General features: G+C 38.8%; 1 pseudogene; it reads left to right on the top strand.

Annotated features, from left to right (window-relative positions):
• The first annotated feature begins 6047 nt into the window (after positions 1–6047).
• Positions 6048–19247, top strand: LOC138818291 (Golgi to ER traffic protein 4 homolog pseudogene; annotated as a pseudogene).
• Positions 19248–19572: the final 325 nt, after the last annotated feature.

The following is a 19572-nucleotide window of genomic DNA, read 5'->3' as shown; positions in this document are numbered from 1 at the left end:
ATTTTACAGGGGTGTGCCACTACACTAATTGTAATTTTTAAAATTTTATATATTTCATTTTCTCCTTTTTATTGTTAGTACTGGGCCTAAAAGTTGTTCATCCTGTTTTTCTTTTTCTTTTTTCTTTTTTTTTTTTTTTTTTTTGGGTCCGGTTGTGGAGCCTGAACTCTGGGCCTGGGCACTGTCCCTCAGCTCTTCAGCTCAACGCTAGCGCTCTACCACCTGAGCCACAGCGCCACTTCCGGCTTTTTTCGTTTTGCTTATGTGGTGCTGAGGAATCGAACCCAGGGCCTCAGGCATGCAAGGCAAGCGCTCTACCACTGAGCCACCTTCCCAGCCCTCATCCTGTTTTTCAGAACTTTTTTAAAGGGAAAATTGGTTTCAAGAATTATTCTGGGGGTGTTTTGGTTTCTGTTTTGTGCTGTGCTGAAAGATTTATTCCTGGCTGGTGGAAATCTCTCATGGTGGGTGGTGAGTAAACTGTGGAGCATTGATAGGGTGCTATGTGTTACCTTGTTTGTCCTTTTAGATTTTCATTTAGATGTGTTGTTCCTCAAAATAATTCCTTTACTAAAGCAGGATTGTCCTTTTATTTTTGAGACCTATTGTAGCCCAGGCTGATCTTGAACCCATGATGTTCCGGATCAACTTCTTGAATGGTAGGATAACAAATGTGTAGCATCACTCATAGCAGGAATGTTATGTGATTAGTACACACTTCTACTCAACTGCCTTTAGTTTGATACCATGGCCAGTGTTTACAAAGTATTGTTCTATATTGGAAGATATCTTTAGAAAGCATATCTTGCTCTAGGTAACTGAAGAATGTAAAAGGGTAGTGGTATGCATAGTACCTAATTACACAACATTCCAGAGCAGGCCAAGAAGACTGTTGGGAAGGACAAAGGTAAAGAGTAGTATGAATTATTATCATGGGCTTGGAGTACAGTGATGCAGGAAAGAACTTATACAGGTAGAATCCTGTGAGGGTTGTGGAAGTAGAACAGGTATTTTCCAGGTATATCAAATGTGAGAATGTCCAGGAGGAGGGACAAGCATTTTATGAACCTTGGAGAGGCAGAGCAGCAGAGAACTGGATGGATGGAAGCAGAGTGGAAAAGAAAACAGAATACTCTTTGGGAGTTTGTATGTTTACTAATTTATTGCTTGCATAAAGCATCAACCCTACCAGCAACAGAGGAAGCTGCCCATCCCAGCCCCATGTGTGTGCTGGAATGGGTGGGGCTACTGAGAAAGTAAGATGTGGAAATTCAGAACACACCTGAGCCTGGGTCATTCTATAAATTCACTGTGGAAGAGTGTACCTAGATTTGCCACATATGAAATTACACTTGTTAGGGAAGCATGAAACTGACAGACCTTTTAATATTACTTAATTTTAAGTAGGTTCTTGTAGGTTTTCTTGGGCTGTTGACTGTAGCCCTGCTAGTTATGCCTCCCATACATACTGGAATGACAGATGTATGCCACTACATCTAGCAAATACTGATTGAGATAGGTTTCTTGGTTAAAAAATATTTCCTTGAATGGTCTTGAACCATAATATTCTCATTGTGTCTTTAAAATACCACTGAAGAAAAGGTTAACCAATGTATCCTTGTCCTCAAAAGTTAATCATGCCTCTAATAAGGATTTGCCTTCTCAAAGCAGGGTAACACCTCACAGAAGTGTTATATCAGAAGGACAAAAGTACAACCAATGGACTAATCACCAGGCAGCCAGAAAGAATATGAGCCTGGCTTCTCTTGGCTGGGAGATCTTTATCTTTGTAACAGAATTAGGCTTTACTTTTCCTTTATAAGGTCAGTTAGCAAAAGATCAATACAAAAATAAACAATTTGCATTGAGCCTCCTATGTAGAAGATTCTAGTGACAATATCTCCTCATGGGCTTTGAGAACCCAGTCTTTGGTGTGACAAGCTTGGTGGGCTTCAAGAAGTGCTTTCTATACACACAAAAGCAGAATCTGCTTCCCATGTTCCCTTGTAAGACTGTTACACTTGTATGGGATTTTAGAAGTCAAACATATGTTTGAAATCCTGATTTTCACAGCCAGTTGACTTACCAGTTTCCATTTTAGCTTCTTTTTTCAATGTTATGATAATTTCTTAGTAAACAAAGTATATAACAATAGTACCCAAGGAAACTGAAATACAATAATTATTTTACACTCTCTATATTTGTATTCTATCACTATCTTATATTCAATCAATAATTATCTGATAGCCTTCAATGGCTTTGTCAAAGACCCCAGTGGCCTAAACTTTGCCTAGTTTGTGTCAGCTCCATTCTTCATGTTAGCTGGCTTTGCTGTGGCATGTGGCTCCCAATTATCTTATCACCTTTCCCTGCTCAAACTTTTTGGTTATTTCTTCCCTTATCACCCCAGCTTCTTTGTCCAGGTGAAGAGGTCTCTAGGCACATTTGGACATACTGGAGGCTCCGTTGGTTTCTCACTTCCTTCCATCTTCACTAAAACGAGTATCTTTCTGGCCACTTGGCATTAAATGTTAACTACATGATACCAGATTTCCATTGTGTATGCCCAGCCAGGCCTTTCCCTTCTACTTCACACCATGCATTAAGATGAGTGAAATGTTTTTATATGCAGGGAAATAGAAATGGAGACTATCATGCTGAGTGAAGTAAGCCAGGTTAAGAAAGATAAAGGTCACATGTTTTCTGTAATATGTAAATACACAATCTAAAAGATAAACATGTAAACACACAGAGAATCATATATAAATACATTTATAGAATATGTCTATATGTTTGGGAATTTTTGAGGGAATTAGTAGGATTAGGGAAGGATAAATAAATGTTATTTGGCATCTGTGCATGGCAATGATGACAAAGGAATCTCACCGAAATCCGTTGAATATTGAAAAGGAAGCTAGATGGGGAAAGGGAGAGTCAGGCCATCAGTATGATTAAAAATACTCAATATAAGTTTGTAAAATTTTATGGTGAAATTTCTTAAATACTATTGTTATGCAATTTAATTAAAATGAGATATAGGAATGCTAAACAACTATTATATGTGTGTTTTAATGGAAGTGAGAAGGACAGAGAGGGCAAAGGTGGGAAAACATGTTCAAAATAGGTAGTTTTTTAATGCATGTAAAAAATGACCAACAAAGCATGTTGACATTGATTTGAGAAAAGTCTGTAGATGTGTGAGAGTGATGGAGGAAATGAGTCTCATAAAGATACAAATCAAATCCTTGGAAGAATGTGTGCTAATCAAAAAGTGAGAAAAAATTACTACAGATTTATGTGCTATTTTTCTTATTTCATATGCTAGTACATCTTTTTTAATTTTGAGAGAAATAGATTTGGTTGTATATAAATGTCATAATTCTAATCTAGGAGTTAAGATTTTCTCCCCACTCCATCTGCACAACCATATATTCCGTTCCCAAAAGAATTCCATTGTCAGATATATATTGCTAGAACCTTTCCCATGCATGTACAAACTTCTATGTCCATAAGTATAAAATACATACATCAAATGTTACCAATTATATCATATATAGGTTGCTTTTCACTTGATAGAGCAACCTGTGGTTTTCACTCTATATGTCACTTTGTACTTAATCAGTCTATACATGATCAGTGGCCATTTCAATGGTTTTAAATTATTTTAGACACATGTCATTCCTGCTAATGTCTTTCCAGTAGTGAAGCATAAGAGTATCAGTGGAGCACAAGGAAAGTGGCTACACAGTTTCCCATTCCCTCCCCTCTCCTGCCATTCAAATTTGTGATAGTGACTGCCAAAGAAGTATGACTATAATTTTTTTTTTTATAAAATGCAGGACCATCTGCCAAGTAAATAGTCCCTTTTAAGAGAATGTGAAAATCAGTGGGAGTTAACATTTGTGAGCATTAAATGTTGACATATGACTGAGTTTTCTAATACATAGTTAACTTTGTGTGTGTGTGTGTGTGTGTGTGTGTGTGTGTGTGTGTGTGTGTGTGTGTGTGTGTGTGTGTCTGTGCTTCTGTGTGTCTGTGTATCTCTGTGTATATGTATGTATTTTCTGGACCTGAGGGTGAAATCAGAGCCTGAGTGCTGTCCTGGAGCCTTTGTACTTGAACCATAGTTCCATTTCCTATTTTTAGTGTTTAACTTGAGATTAGTGTCTCAGGGACTTCCCTGCTTGTCCTGAGTTGGATCCTCACATCTCAGGCTCCTGAGTAATTAGGATTACAAGCTTGAGCCACAGATGTCTGGCCATTATCTCTCATTGGTTCTCAGAATGACATTTTTCTTTTTTTGCTGCAAAAACTGGCAGTGGCCACTTCATTGGCCTGGATAGAACAGGAGCATCTTCAGAGATTGTGTTTGGGGCCTAAGTGAATGTAAATAATATCTTCCCCACCAGCTAATATGTCCTCATCACTGTCTAAATAATTTCTTTTAGATATATTGTCTTATTATTGTACAAAATAATGGACTCCATTATATTTTCCTATTTTCATACTACTTATTTTCATAATATTCACTTTCATTACACTCTTTTGCCTGTCTCCCCCCATGGTTGCTTCTTGTTTTTACATTTTTCTCTCTCTCTCCCTCCCTCTCTCTTACTCTCGCTTTTTCTCTCCTTCCCTCTCTTTCTCTCTCTTTCTCTGCTTGCCTCTCTGCTAGTATTTGCTTTACACTTTCTACCTGCACTCCCCCTTTTAAGCAAAGCCTCAAGTTCTGGGTTTTTGCTTATTAATTGGAATTAAGAATTTTAGCCAGGCATCGGTGGCCCTCACCTGTAATCCTAGCTAGTCAAGGTGCTGAGATCAGAAGATTGCGCTTCAAAGCCAGCCTGGGCAGGCAAGTGCATGAGACTCTTATTTCTAAATAACCACCAGAAAACCAGAAATGGCTATGTGGCTCAAGTGGTAAGGTGCTTGCCTTGAGCTGAAGAGCTGAGGGGTAGTGCCCAGGCCCAGAGGTCAAGCTTCATGTCTTACCAAAAATAAAAGTGTTTCCATAGATTTTTCTTTCAAACCATGATAATAAATTACATTTGTTCATGTAGATAATATAGGAATTTAGTATTGTTGGGTTATTAACAACTACTTAAATTATTTTTGAAAAATCATAATGAACTATGCTTTATGAATCTCATCTTATTCTGAAATATTACAAAAACAGTAGAGTTCTTCTATAGGGTCCCAATGTAATAGGAAGCCCTGTTCTATATCAGAAGTATCTATCAACCATTTCTTTCTCCTGTATCTTATTTTACATCTATTCAATTATTATTTTTATTTGTCAATTATCTTTCAGTAGTTGTACAAAGGAGTTGCCATATAACAAAAGCAGTTTATGAATACAGTGCATATTGATTTGTGCCACACCTACAATAATCACACCCCCCTCTGACCCACCATTCCCTTATATTTCTTAGTTTTGCAGTATAGGCAATGAATTCCTTTTTAGCAAATTTAGTTTTATTTATTTATTTATTTATTTATTTATTTATTTATTTATTCATTTATTTATTTATTTATTGTCAGGCATGGGGTTTGAACTCTGGGATTGGGCATTATCTCTCAGCTGTTGCACTCAAGATGAGCACTCTACCACTTGAGCCAGAGCGCCACTTCCTGTTTTTTAGTGGTTTATTGGAGATAAGGGTGACATGGAGTTTCCTGCCCGGGCTGGCTTTGAACTGAGACCCTCAGATCTCAGCTTCCTGTGTAGCTAAGATTACAGGCCTGAGTGGCCTGTGCCCAGCTGATTATAGTTATTTTAAAGAGGTTGTGTAGAGGGATTTCATTTGCATAAGTCAGATGAGAACATTTCCTTTCATACAACATCTTCTGTTCCCTCATTTTCTCCCAATGAGCTTGACTACATTCTGCCCCTTCCTCCCTTCATTCGTCTACCCTTTCCCCACCCTCTTTTTGATGTACCCCAATTTCTTGCATTAATATTCTCAGGCTTTGTCCTAGTCTTTCTAAAGATTATACTACTAGGGCCACATTGGCAGCAGCGATGGTGGAGCAGGAAGGCTCTCACAATGAAGCCCACAATCACATGCAAGTTAAGCTGCATGGAGAAAAGCGGCCAGTATGGGGCACACCAAATGTACTGGACCATCTTCTTCAGGTACATGTCCCAGAGCAAGCCCTCTGAGGCCCAAGAGCTCATGTGCTCAGGAGCATACTGCTGTTCTTCCCTCATGGCCAGCAAAACAGCACAGCAGAGCTGTCCATGCTGGTGTTGGAGTCCCTGAAATGGATGTAGATGGCAGAAATGGATGGAGTGTCTGGCTAGGGTGTTCAGTTGATGGACCCCTTCTCCAGAGCCCTGAAGTGTTCCAGTTGGGGTTCCTGGAAATGGGGCCATCCTTAGCTCCTTCCATTTTGGGCCCTGACCCTGTGGAAAGAGCCGAACTACTGGGAATCTTGATACTACTTTCTACACTCCACAGACGGTGAGGGCTGTGCCAACATGCTGGTGGAGGACTCCACGGCCCACAGCTTCCATGGCAAGTGGACATACTTGTGGCTCAGGCAGTGCTGCAGTTTCTCTATTGGAAAACAAAACCAGGTCTGTGGTCTTCATCATGTATGCACAGAAGCAACATCCATCAAGCACGGGCCGCCCTCCATCCAATCCCTGCTCCACTTCATCTGATTTCTGCTGCTGGCCTTGGATGGCAGCAAGCTAACCACGTTCATGGTGCTGTGAGAGCAGTTCCAGCCCTCCCTGTGCAGGTACCCAATACATGACAAGTAGCTCGACAGGACAGAACAGGACAGGAGAGTTGTCCCTCAGGGTACATCCCAAGCTTTTGTCTTCCTATGGAGGCAGTTGGCCACGTCCTGGCCTCCCTTAGTTACTCTATCACCTACAATTTTTCTTAGTTATGCTCTATGTATTAAAAACTTCTTTAAAGACAAGTTATTCTGTTCATGAAGTTCATACTCACAGCTCTAAATACTGAGATGCCTAAAATATATCATTCTGCTTTGAGTAAATTCCCTCCAAAAGGTTTTCCAATTCAGAAGTTTATCTTTAATGGATTTTATAAAACCTTTCAAATGTTATACAAAAAAATAAGGACTAAGTAAATGAACGATCAAGTACTTAATGATTAGAAGACTCAATGTCCTGAAACAATTCTCCTTAACTGCTCAGTACATAGAGTATAATTCCAGACAAAATTCAGCCAGATATTTTTTACGAGAAACTTTTAAGAGGGCAAATAGTATTTCCTCACTTTCTAAGGAAATATTTTTGTAGAATCAAAATGATCTCTTCAAAGTTTTAGGAAAATCAATAATAAATTCATCAGTACCTAGAGTTTTATAGATTGCAATGCATTTAAATGTAAATTGAGAAAATTTGTGTAGATTCCATTTTTTTTCGTTCTTCCTTAAGTAGGTTTGATAGGTTTTATCTTTGAATAAATCATCTGAAGCTGTTTATTACTGTACTTTTAAATTTTATAACGGTAGGATTTCTGATAAAGTACTCATTTGTTTTGGTTATTGGCAACTGGTTTCTTCTCTGTTTTGTTATTTTGTATTTTGATCCGTCTTTTAAAATATATATCCATTTATTGATCTATTCAGACACAGCTTCTATTTTCATTGATTTTCTCTGCTGTGTTCAAAAGCAGGATTTTTTTTGCCACTTAACGAAATGATTCTTAAATAGAAAAGCAAAAGAAGAATAGAATAGAAAAATAAGAGTATCAGTTCAAGCTTGTAATCCCATCTACTCAGTGGGCAAAGAGCTGAGGATTTTGTTTCAAAGCCAGCCAGGGGAGGAAAACCTGTGAGACTCCTATCTCCAACTAAACACCAAAAATGCTGAAAATGGAGTTTGTGGCTCAAGTAACAGAGCACTGAGCTAGAATTACATATGTGAATCCCCAGTGTCCTGGTAAGTTGTGTTTGTTTTTTTTTTTTTGAGGAGTGTAAATGTGTACAATTTTTAAGTCCTTAACGTAGCCCACTGCATGTAGTATGAAGTTACACATGGTCTGATCTACTGTCCATATGGTAATCACTGAGATTTAAAAGTCTGTCTTCCTGAACATTTTCCAATTTTCTTCTTTGACCATACATTTAGGTATCAGGGGTTTCCTATGGTCAATTTTCATTTAAGGAAAAAATCATTTCAGATTTCATTTAAAGTTTGAGACTGAGACTTGTACTTGGTGTTTGATGTTGTTGCTCTTTAGCTAGTACTTTACCAACTAAGCTATGACTTTAATCCATAATTTCAGGTTATTCAAAATGCTAGGAAAGGTAATAGTGATAATAATGCTATTAAGTCTTTCGCCCATCTAGATACCCACATTTGGTTTGTTTGGGTTCCTAGTTTATCAGTATATTTATATGTCATAATTTTGTTTTTGTTTTTGTGCTATTACTGGAGCTTGAAATCAGAAACTTGCCCTCTCCTTGAAACTGGACATTGTTAGCACACACTGGTAATTCTATCTACTCAGAGAACTGAGATCCAGGTTTAAATCCAGCCCAAGAAGGAAAGACCATGAGTTTCTTATCTCTAAATAATCCCCCAAATAAATTTGGAAGGGAATCTGTGGTTCAAGAGTAAAACACCGCCCTTGAGGGAAAATGCATAAGTGAGAAGGTAAGGTCTTGAGTTTAAACTCCAATATCAGCACTCAAAAACGTTGCTTTCCTTGAGCTTTATATTAAATTGCTCAGAAAATAATCAGCATTGTAGTAATGTTTAACATTACTATTACAATAATCAGTTATATTTATTGATGTTATTCCTTTATTTTCCTAAAGTTTACTGACACATTAATAGAAAGACAGTAATAGAAAGACAGGATTACTCTTTCACAAGTATTTATGGTAGTTGAATACATGGAACAGAGGTGCATACCAGGAGTTTGGACTGAAGAGAGATATTTGCAAGCTCTTCACATAAATAAATGATAGTTGAAGACCCTGTGGGCATGTATGAAATAAGCTAAAGAAACCAGTAAGGAAAGATAAGGCATGATTCTGGAAAGCAAACAATTTTGGAAGAATAGAAAACAAGAAAAGTATGTAGCTTTTGGTAAGAACTTTCTAACTCACCTACACAGTGAGCACATTTGATTCCTCATTTCTAGTAAAAGCCATTTTATTTTCATTAACAATGATCTATTTGTTCCATTATATAAATTTAACATATTATATATTTCCTAGTAGATTAATATTTATACTTTTTTTCCTTTATAGAAGAAGTCCTACATTGTAGACAAGGCTTACCTCAAATCCTTATTCTCTTGTGTCAGGTTCCTGAGTTTTGGCTGGAATTACCATGTGGTAGCATAGTACTATATCCACTTATATTATTTACATTTTGTACACTTGAAAATTAGTGTGAACAACTTTAAGCCATAGTATCTTCATGAATTTGAATAAATTTCTTTCAGAAAAATGTTATAAGTAGAGTTACTGAGTAAAGTCAAGTATGGTACACATACCTGTAATCCCAGTACGCAAGGGTATTGTAAGTTTAATAGCACCCTGAGCTTCACAGCAAGTCCTTGTCATCATCATCATCATCAACAACAACAACTGGTGGGCTTGGAAGAGAAAAAGTATTAAGTGACGTGATAGGAATATACAAAATTGTGTGTGTGTGTGTGTGTGTGTGTGTGTGTGTGTGTGTGTGTGTGTGTGTGTGTGTGTGTGTGTGTGTGTGTTGGCCCTAGGGCTTGAACTCAGGGCCTGGTCAATGTCCTGAGATTTATGCTCAAGTCTAGCACTCTACCATTTGAACCAAAGCTCCACCTCCAACCTTTTTAGAGGTCATTGGAGATGAGTCTCATCCAGTTTCCGGTCCAGGCTGACAAAGAACCTAGATCCTGAGGCCTCAACCTCTTTTATAAGTAGGATTATAGGTGTGAGCTTGTAGTAGGTGTTGTATTACTGTTAAGTAATATGGTAAACATCACGCCAGTTTTTACTCGCCCCAGCAGTGTTTGAGTGTTGCACACACACTTAAAACACAACCCACACCATGTTTGATGACATCCAGGTCTCATAATCCTGTGATATAACTATTGTTACCTATGAAGAATTTGAGGTCCAGAGACTTTAGTTAACTTTGAATCCACAGCTTGTATAGAGTGGAGCTTGTATGCAAGCTCAACTAGGTTTGTATATTTCAGAAAACATGGTATCAACATGTGTTCTAGGCAACATGTGTTCTAGCAAGTACTGCTCTTTACAGGTACTATTAAATTCCTCTTGTATGTATGACTCATTCCTCACCCTTTAAATATTTGCACCCCATCTCATAAGCTAGGGAAAGTACAAGTGATGAGAAGAGCCATTTTTGAAAGAGAAATTGATAATGGGGTTTGAAATTGGTATTGGATATTAATCTGATCTTCTTCCATTTCAGATTTGCCTCCAGCACTATATTTCTGGTTTTTTTTAAATTTTATATTATGATAAAGGTAATTTACACATAGATTATAGTCATATAAGTCAGGTATGAGTATATTTCTTTTTGGAAATGTCACCCCTTACCTTGCTCTCTTAGATTTTCTCTCATTGGTTTGGTTTTTATTAACATCTTCTTCTTCTTCTTCTTCTTCTTCTTCTTCTTCTTCTTCTTCTTCTTCTTCTTCTTCTTCTTCTTCTTCTTCTTCTTCTTCTTCTTCTTCTTCTTCTTCTTCTTCTTCTTCTTCTTCTTCTTCTTCTTCTTCTTCTTCTTCTTCTTCTTCTTCTTCTTCTTCTTCTTCTTCTTCTTCTTCTTCTTCTTCTTCTTCTTCTTCTTCTTCTTCTTCTTCTTCTTCTTCTTCTTCTCCTCCTCCTCCTCCTCCTCCTCCTCCTCCTCCTCCTCTTCCTCCTCCTTCTCCTTCTTTCTTCTTCTTCTTCTTCTTCTTCTTCTTCTTCTTCTTCTTCTTCTTCTTCTTCTTCTTCTTCTTCTTCTTCTTCTTCTTCTTCTTCTTCTTCTTCTTCCTTTTCCTCCTCCTCTTCCTCCTCCTCCTCCTCCTCCTCCTCCTCCTCCTCCTCCTCCTCCTTCTTCTTCTTATTACTGTGATGTAGAAGATTTGTTACATATGTTTGGTAATGACTACCTATTTTTGTCTTTGTTTTTGTTATAGTCATGAGGCTTGAACCCATGGCCTGGGCAGTGTTCCTGAGCCCTTTTGCTGAAGAATGGCATTGATATTGAGCCAAAGCTCTACTTCAATGAGTATATTTCTATTTGGACAATGTCACCCTTTCCCTGCGTCTCCTCCAGTTTTCCCCTCCTTCCCCACCAACAAGTTTCATAGTGCACTTTCAACATAGTCTCAACTGAGTGCCACTGCTGCATTTGTTCATCCTTTGTCCCTCCATTGCTATGCCCCCTTTACATTCCCAAAGAGAGATAAATGAAAAAATGACAAAAATGAAAGAAAATAAAGAAAAAATATTATCTTTCTTCTGGTCCTTGGTCACTCGTTATTTTTGAGATAGGTTGTGTGTGTGTGTGTGTGTGTGTGTGTGTGTGTGTGTGTGTGTGTGTGTGTGTGTGTGTGTGTGTATAGTGGGGCTTGAACTCAGGGAGCTGACCTTTAGCTATTTTACTTATAGCTAACTCTCTACAACTTGAACCAAACATCCATTTCTGGATTTGAACAGTTAATTGGAGATAAAAGTTTCACAGATTTTCCTGCCTGCGGTAGCTTCAATCCACTTTCCACAGTTCTCATCCTTCTTTTTTTTTTTTTTAATTGTATTTTATTTTATTTGAGAACATACTGTACAGGGGGGCTACAATTACATGGGCAGGATAATGCATACATTTCTTACCAAGCATTGCAGCCTCCTCCTTTGTTTACCCTTCACTTCCCTTCCCCGCCTCCCCCCTCCCCCCACCCAATTATACCCCCCTCCACCCCCCCACACCGACATTGTAAAGCTGGTTTTGACATGACATTTTGTACTTCTCATTGTTGCAACAGGTCCACCTGAGTCCTTAAATGACTTGTTTGTCCCCATCTCCTCCACATGTTATACTGACATCAAATATAGTGAAAGCGGGGGTTACACTGTGGGGGAGGGACATACAAAGCAACAAAGAAATAATCTTATAAATGCGTTAGAAACACATGCATGAAAGAAACGAAAACATTAAAATACATATTTAAGGGTTCATTTTCCTAACATCACATTATCTGACCTTTTCCGCTTGACTCATACCTATACTAGATATTGCAAATAAGGGAAACCATGGGACCTATGCTTCTTTGGGCCTGGCTTACTTCACTTAATATAATTTTTTCCAAACCTTTCCATTTCCTAACAAATGGGGAAATGTCATTCTTTCTGATGGAGGCATAGAATTCCATTGTGTATATATACCACATTTTCTTGATCCATTCATCTACTGAGGGGCATCTGGGTTGGTTCCATATCTTAGCTATGGTAAATAATGCTGCAATAAACATAGTTGTGCTGGTAGCTTTAGTGTGGTCTTGTTTGTAAACATTTGGGTAAATGCCCAAAAGTGGGATTGCTGGATCATAGGGGAGATCTATGTGAAGTCTTCTGAGGAACCTCCATACTGCTTTCCAAAGTGGTTGAACAAGTTTACATTCCCACCAACAATGAAGTAAGGTTCCTTTCTGTCCACATCCCCTCCAGCATCTGTTGTTGTTAGAGTTCTTGATTTTTGCTGTTCTAACTGGAGTGAGGTGATATCTCAATGTTGTTTTGATTTGCATTTCTTTTATGGCTAGGGATGTTGAACATTTCTTCATGTGTCTATTGGCCATCCTTGTTTCTTCTTCAGAGAAGCTTCTCTTTAAGTCTTTCGCCCACTTATTTATTGGGCAGTTGATTCTTTGAGGATTTGTTGTTGGGTGGTTTAATTTTTTGAGTTCCAAGTATATTTTAGATATGAGACACTTGTCCGTTGTATGGCTAGTAAAGATCTTCTCCCAATCGGTGGGCTTTCTATTGATCTTGCCAGCTATGTCATTTGCCCTGCAGAAGCTCTGCAATCTTATGCAATCCCATTTGTCCAACCTTTCTTTGATTTGTTGTGCTTCCGGGTCTCTATTCAGAAAATTTCGGCCTGAGCCAAGGAGACCTAGGGTTTCTCCTATTCCATCCTGTAATGTTTTTAGAGTGTCTGCTTTGAGTTCAAGGTCTTTGATCCATTTGGAGTTGATTCTGGTGCAGGGTGATATATAAGGATCTAGCTTTAGTTTTCTACATGTAGTTAACCAATTTTGCCAGCACCATTTACTGAAGAGGCTGTCTTTCTTCCATTCTATTGTTTTAGCTCCCTTATCGAAGATTAGATGGCTATAGGTCTGTAGGTTCATTTCTGGGTTTTCAATTCTATTCCATTGGTCCTGAGGTCTGTTCTTATGCAAATACCAAGCTGTTTTGATTACTATGGCTTTATAGTAGAGTTTGAAATTTGGTATTGATATTCCTCCAGCAGTGTTCTTTCCGTTGAGGAGCGTTTTTGCTATTCGGTGTCTTTTATTGTTCCATATGAATTTTTGGATTGCCTCCTCTATTTCCTTGAAGAATGAGGGTGGAATTTTGATAGGTATCGCGTTGAATTTGTAGATAGCCTTGGGAAGTATTGCCATTTTCACGATGTTAATCTTGCCAATCCAGGAGCATGGGAGGTTTTGCCATTTTTTAAGTTCTGTGTTGATTTCCTTTTTCAAGATTTTAAAGTTTTCATCATAGAGGTCCTTCACTTCTTTGGTTAAGTTAATTCCTAGGTATTTTATTTTTTGTGGGGCTATTACAAATGGAGTTGCTTTCCTAATTTCAGCCACACTTTTCTCATTGTTGGCATATAGAAAAGCCATTGATTTTTGGGGGTTAATTTTATAACCTGCTACTTTGCCAAAGTTTTGAATCAGCTTGAGTAGTTTGGGAGTGGAGTCTATGGGATTCTTTAAATACAAGATCATGTCATCTGCAAAGAGGGAGAGTTTTATTTCTTCTTTCCCTATTTGGATCCCCTTTATGTCTGCATCTTGTCTTATTGCTGTAGCTAGGCATTCTAATACTAGATTGAAGAGAAGTGGAGAGAGTGGGCATCCTTGTCTTGTTCCTGAGTTAAGAGGAAATGGCTTTAGTTTTTCACCATTGAGTATAATGCTGGCTGTAGGTTTGTCATATATAGCCTTTATTGTATTGAGGAATGTTCCATGGATTCCTAATTTTTCCAGAACCTTCATCATAAAGGGGTGTTGGATCTTGTCAAATGCTTTTTCTGCATCTATTGAGATAACCATGTGGTTCTTATTCTTGCTCCTGTTGATGTGATGAATAATATTAATTGATTTGCGTATATTGAACCAGCTTTGCATCCCTGAAATGAATCCTGTTTGATCATGGTGTATGATTTTTTGGATGAATTGTTGAAGTCGATTGGCCAAAATTTTGATGAGAAGTTTTGCATCAATGTTCATCAAAGAAATGGGTCTATAGTTCTCTTTCTTTGATGAGTCCCTGCCTGGTTTTGGGATGAGGGTTATGATGGCTTCATAGAATGTATTCGGTAGTGAGCTTTCTCTTTCAATTTCATTGAAGAGTTGGAGGAGTATTGGTGTGAGCTCTGCTTTGAAGGCCTTGTAAAATTCCGCTGTAAAACCATCTGGTCCTGGACTTTTCTTAGCTGGGAGGTCTCTTATTGCTGTTTCTATTTCGATGCTTGATATGGGCCTGTTAAGCTGGTTTAACTCATCTTGGTTTAGTTTTGGCATGTCAATATTTGCTAGGAAAAGGTCCATTTCTGTCAAGTTCTCAAACTTATTAGCATAAAGTTTTGAGAAGTATCCCCTAATAATGTTCTGAATCTTGGTTGTTTCCGTGGTGATGTTTCCATTCCCATCTCTGAGTTTATTAATTTGGGTGTGTTCTCTCCTTTTTCTGATAAGGTTTGCTAAGGGTCTGTCAATTTTGTTAAGTTTTTCAAAGAACCAACTCTTTGTTTTGTTGATTCTTTCTACAGTTTTTTTGGATTCTAATTCATTTAATTCTGATTTAATTTTGATTATTTCTTTCCGTCTACTGGATTGGGGTTTATCTTGCTGCTCTTTTTCAAGGAGGTTTAGATGTGTCATTAAATTGTTAGTTTCCGATCCCTCCAATTTGTTGATGTAGGAGCTCAGAGCTATAAACTTGCCTCTGAGTACTGCCTTTGCTGTGTCCCAGAGGAGCTGGTAATTTGTGTGTTCATTTTTGTTGAATAGCATGAACATTTGAATTTCCTTTCTAATCTCTTCCATGACCCACTCATGATTCAGCAGTGTGTTGTTCAGCCTCCATGTGATACCGGACTTTCTTTGGTGGCTTTTGGTGTTGAGATCTAATTTTATTCCCTTGTGGTCAGAGAGAATGCAAGGTATAACTTCAATGTTTCTGAATTTAGACAAGTTTGCTTTGTGGCCTAAAATGTGGTCTATTTTAGAAAACGTTCCATGTGCTGCTGAGAAGAACGTGTATTCTGTTGCTGCTGGGTGAAATGTTCGGTAAATGTCTGTTAAGTCTAGTTGATCTATGCAGCTGTTTAGATCTGGGGATTCTCTGTTGAGTTTTTGCCGAGTTGATCTATCTAGTGGGGAGAGTGGTGTGTTAAAATCCCCAACAATTAATGTCTTTGGATCTATATGGGATTTGAGGGAAAGTAGTGTTTCTTTGATAAATTTGGGTGCTCCATTGTTTGGCGAATAGATATTTAGAATTGTAATATCCTCCTGAAGGAGAGATCCTTTAATTAGTATGTAGCGACCTTCTTTATCTCTTCTCACGAATTTTAGTTTGAAGTCTATTTTATCTGATATTAGGATTGCAACTCCCGCCTGTTTATGAGGGCCGTTTGCTTGGTAGATTTTGTTCCAGCCTTTAACTTTGAAAATATGTTTGTTTTTACGGGCAAGATGTGACTCCTGCAGGCAGCAGATAGAGGGGTCTTGTTTTTTAATCCAACTAGACAGTCTATGTCGCTTAATTGGAGAGTTCAGTCCGTTAACGTTAAGAGATAGGACTGAGAGGTATTTGAGGGTTCCTGCCATGTTATCCACCTTCTTGGGGGCTGTGAAAACTGGGTTCTTCCTAAGGTTCTTGGATTCTCAGTTTGGGTGCAGTTTCTTGGCCTTTGTTGCGTTCTTGTTGGTTTTCTATGTGTAGGACATCTTTAAGAATCTTTTGCAAGGCTGGTTTGGTGGAGATGTATTGTTTCAATTTTTCTTTGCTATGGAAGGTTTTTATTTGGCCTTCAGTTAGGAAGGAGAGTTTAGCTGGGTACAGTATTCTTGGTTGATAGTTGTTTGTTTTTAGGGCATGGCATACGTCATTCCAGGCTCTTCTTGCTTTGATTGTCTCTGCTGAGAAATCTGAGGTAATTCTAATTGGTTTCCCTTTATAGGTGATTAACCTTTTCTCCTTGACAGCTTTAAGGATCTTTTCCTTGGTCTGGGTTGATCCTGTGTGGATTATAATGTGACGGTGGGATGTCCTATTCTGGTCTGGTCTATTTGGGGTTCTAAAAGCTTCTTGTATCTGAATAGGCCTATCTTTTTGTATGTTTGGGAAGTTCTCTGCTAGGATCCTGTTAAACAAATTTCCTAGACCATTAACTTCTGTTTCTAGGTGCTCCTCTACACCCATTATCCTTAGATTGGGCCTTCTGATGGTGTCTTCCAGGTGTTGGATAGACCTATCATATTTCTTGGACTTGTCTTGGATGGTTGTATGTTCTTTCTCTATAATATCAAGGCTGTCTTCAATCCCTGAGATTCGATCTTCTGCATGGTCTAACCTGCTGTCGAGACTCTCTACTTGGTTTTTTATCTCTTTTCCTTCTAATTGGTCAGCTTTGATGGTTTCAAGTTCTTTGTTGAAGCTCTGTTTTAGGTCTTGTATGATTTTCTTTACTTCCTTAATTTGGTGTTCAGTGTTTGTTCTCAAATCACTTAGTTGATTGGTTATGGTTTCTTTGGACTCCCATTCCTTCTGTTGGGTTCCATTCAGCATTCCCTTTGTGGTCTCCCTGACTTCCTTCAGCTCTTTGTTAATGGATTCCATGAATGTCTTTAGTGATCTTTGTGTATTCTCTACCTGGTCTCTTATTTCGTGAATTACTCTTTGATTAGTTTCCTCCCTTCTGTGGGATTCCTGCAGTTCTCTTTGAGTGATCTCTGCCTGCTCACGCCATTCCTCCCTTTCTCTTTGAGTATTCTCAAGTTGTTCACGCAAATCCTGTATCAGTTTTTGAGAAGCTTCCTCACGCTTATGATATTCCTGTATAAACTTCTGGGATGCCTCCTCTCTCTCCCTATCACGCTCATACAGAGTCCTTTGTACATTGTCAAACTTCTCTTTTATCATGTTTGCTATTAGTGTTTGTAGAGCTATTTGGGAACTCTCCTCTGGATTATTCTTTATCTGTTCTAATCCCTGATTATCAAGGTTGGGAATTGAGATACCCGAATTTGCCATTTTTCTTGTGTTTTTTCGGCTTACTCGGCCCATTTGAGATAAAGATTGCACCAGTTTTGTGCTAGAACACTATCTTAAGGCAACCATCAACCAAAGTTTGCATTTGTACAGTCAATAGTTTACAGATACAATCTAGTTCAACAGATACATCTATTCAACATCAAACAACTATATGTTAAAGGACTTCGAACCGCAGAAAAGAATTTGGAAAACCAGAAATTATTAGGATTAGGGAGAGATGTGGGTAAAAAATAGGAGTAGATTGGTGTGGGGAGGCACAGGGAGAGTTAACTATGTCCTAATCACAGTGCAGGAAATGAGTTGGGTAGGATGCAAGTAGAGAGAGAGAGAGAAAGAAGAGACGGAAAGGGGAATAAAGAGAGACCAGAAAAATAATAGAAACGTAAAAATTAATGTTATTATAGAGGTTAAAAGACCGTCTATTTAGAATGGAATGTGAATATGTTCAGAGAAGGGGAGGGACATAGCGGAGATGTGAAAAGCTTTGAGGATGGGAACGGGAGAAGAAAAGATCAGAAGTTCAGTAGAGCTAGATAAAAAACAAAAAGATAATTAAGAAAGAAAGAAAAAGAGAAAGAAGACAAGAAAAGAAAGGAAAACTCTCATTCACGTATTCCTAAAATAAAAATTATAAGATGAGAAAAAAAAAAAGGCTACTGGAAAACAATTATGTTTTCAGAAGAGGCAAAAATTAAAGATTAATAAAAGTTTTAGAAGGGAAAAAAATTTATATATATATATATATATATATATATATATAAGGTAACAAAAAACAAAAAACAAGCAAAAAAAGAAAAGAAGAAGAAGAAAAAAAAAAAGAAAAAAAAAAGTCTTTTGATTTTTTTTTTTGGGGGGGGAGGAATGGGAAGAATCCTGTATCTCCCTTTTGTCTGCAACCAGTCTCTTGTTGGAGTCTCTGGTCAGGTTGAGGTCCTGTGGCTTGATTGGTTTCTTAAGTCGGTTGGTTGGAAGAGGCAGAAAAATGCTCTGCTTTACCCAAGATTTTGAGATCCCCCTCCCAGGTTAGTTTTCTGGGAGGGTGGTCTGCTTTGAGAGTCACAAAAGAGGGGGATGTGGTGATGAGGCTAGGTTCTGGGTAGAGTTGAGGCCTTTCAATAAACAGTAGCTTTTCCCTGGGGCTATTTTGTGATAAAGCTCACAGCGCCCAGCCTGGAGCCATTCTCAGGGTTTCTGTTTTTCAATTGATTGTCGAGGCTGCTAGAGGGAGGGGCAGCCTCTGGCTCTGGTTACCCAGTGAAGTAAGGCACTCCGATGGCTGGCGCCTGAGCTGGGTGGCTTTTCCCTGGATGGAGCTGAGTCTGGCAGGTCACTTCGCCGTTAAGTTCTTGTGACCTGCTAAATGACTCATTTTATTCCAAGGCCTGAGCTGGAGCTAGCAGCTCCTCCGAGCTTTGTCGGTATCCAAGATGGAGATCACCGGTGCTGGGGGGGGAGGGGTGGCCTTCCCTCCTCTGCTCCCTGAGGAGTGAGGATGTCAGGCTTGTACTCACGCCGAGTCTTGGATCCTGGGTCGTCTCTGGTCTGCAAACAGCAGGATGAAGATGTTCGCTCCTTGTCGGTTCTTGTTGGTGTTGGGTAGAATCCGCTCGTCCGCTGCGTCTGGCTCCTTCGTTCCCGACTCTCTGTGTCTCAGGTATGTCTCCGCGGCGGTGGTCGCCGCTGCTGCGGCCTCGCCGCCGGAGCGGCAGCTGCTGCGTTTCCTTGGCTTCCCCTCTCTTGTCTAACTCTCTGTCCTGTGATGACACACTTGGTGTGATTCTCTGGCTTAGGACTGTTCACTGGAACTCTAAAACTCCTTTCTATGCGAGAGCTTGTTCAGATTCCAGCTTCTCCTCCGCCATCTTCCCGGAACTCCTCTCATCCTTCTTAATAGCCACAGTTGAAGCTAGATGTGAGCCACTGGTGATGCTTGGCCTACCTTATTTTTATTAAGTAGTTGAAATGTAAAATAAAGTTGCAGCAGTATTACAAAAGAATCAATTTAACTTACACAGCTTCTTTAAGTTTTAATAATTTGTCACATATGATATATACGGAACAACAGTTTTT

The sequence above is a fragment of the Dipodomys merriami genome, unplaced genomic scaffold, assembly GCF_024711535.1.
Source record: "Dipodomys merriami isolate MVZ:Mamm:240054 unplaced genomic scaffold, mDipMer1.0.p SCAF_73, whole genome shotgun sequence".
Taxonomy (NCBI): domain Eukaryota; kingdom Metazoa; phylum Chordata; class Mammalia; order Rodentia; family Heteromyidae; genus Dipodomys; species Dipodomys merriami.
Note: the sequence above shows the minus strand (reverse complement) of the source record. Positions and strands in the feature narration are given on the sequence as shown.